This window comes from Felis catus, unplaced genomic scaffold (genome assembly GCF_018350175.1).
Source record: "Felis catus isolate Fca126 unplaced genomic scaffold, F.catus_Fca126_mat1.0 Un_scaffold_67, whole genome shotgun sequence".
Classification (NCBI taxonomy): domain Eukaryota; kingdom Metazoa; phylum Chordata; class Mammalia; order Carnivora; family Felidae; genus Felis; species Felis catus.
Genome location: NW_025408545.1, coordinates 2,178 through 3,972, shown reverse-complemented (window position 1 = coordinate 3,972; position 1,795 = coordinate 2,178).

The window sequence follows — 1,795 nt, the reverse complement described above, 5'->3', positions numbered from 1 at the left end:
AAAAATATTAAAAAATTTTAAATAAAACTGCAGCCCAATAGCCTGATGACTATGTATGCAGAAATTCTTATTAAAATACCTTCAAATTAAAGTCAACAATACATTAATAGAATCATTTACCATAATCAAGTGGAATATATTCCTAGGCTGCAAGGGTGGTTCCACATTCACAGATCAATCAACATGATGCACCACAGTAATAAGACAAAGGATAAGAACCATACGATGCTTTCAACAGATGCAGGAAAACTATTTGACAAAATGTCACATCCATTCATGATAAAACCCCTCAGCAAAGTACATTGAGACTCAACCTACCTGCACATAATAAAGGTCATCTAGGAAAAACCCACAGCTCATCTCATCCTCAATGGGGAAAAATTGAAAAATTTTCCTCCAAGGTCAGGGACAAAACAGGAATGACCCGTCTCACCACTGTTTTTCCACATAGTATGGCAAACCCTAACCACAGCACTCAGACAACAAAAAGAAATAAGAGGCATCCAAATCGGCAAGGAAGAAGTAGCACTTTCACTATTTGGAACTGACATGATGTGTTCTATAAAAAACATGAAAGGTTCCCTTAAAAATTGCTAGAATTGATATATGAATTCCACAAGTCACAATATACAGAAATCAAGCTACATAGATGTATGGCATTTCTAACACAAATCATGAATTAACACAGAGAGAAAGTAAGGGATCAATCCCATTGACAGGCTCACAAATACAAGAAACCAGGGATAAACCTAACCAAAGAATTGAAAGACGTGTACTCTAAAGTCTATGAAACACTGATGAAAGAAATGGAAGAGGACACAAAGAAATGGAATACATTTCATGTTCATGGATGGGAAGCACAAAATACTGTTAAAATGTCTACACTTCTCAAAACAATCTACACATATAATGAAATCCCTATCACACTAACAAAAACATTTGTGACAGAACAAGAACAAATCATCTCAAAATTTGTATGGAATGATAAAAGTCCCCAAACAGCCAAAACAAACTTGAAGAAGAAAAGCAAAGCTGGAGACATCACAATTCCAGACTTCAGGTAATATTACAAAGCTTACTGATCAGAACAGTATGGTACTGACAAAACAACAACAAAAAAACACAGAGGCATAGATCAATAGAATAGAAACGCAGAAATGAACTCACACCTATATGGTCAATTAATTCTCAACAAAGCAGGAAAGAACATCCAATGGAAAAAAAGATAGTCTTGGGACACAGGGGTGGCTCAGTCAACAAAGCGTGTGATTGTGATTGTTAATTCAGCTCAAGTTATGATCTCAGGGCAGTGCAGAGCATGCGTGGGATTCTCTGTCTCCATTTCTCTCTGCCCCTCTTCTGCATGCTCTCTCTCAAAAATAAGTAAATAAACTTTAAAAAAAGTCCCCTCAACATATGGTTTTGGAAAAACTGGACAGCATCCTGCAAAACAAAACAAAAACAACAATGGACCACTTTCTTACACCATACACAGAAATAAATCCAACATGGATAAAGACCTATATGTGAAACCGGAAACCATAAAAATCCCAGAGGATAACACGGGTAGTATCTTATTTGACACTGCCTGTGCAAATGTCTTTGTAGATATATCTCTAGAGGTAAGAGAAACACAAGAAAAAATAATGAGACTTCATAAAAAATTAAAACCTTCCGTCACCTAGGAAATAATCAACAAAACTAAAACACCTACAGAATGATATTTGCAAACGACATCAGATAAAGGGTTAGTGCCCAAAATATATAGTTATACAGCACCCAAAAAATGAGAAAT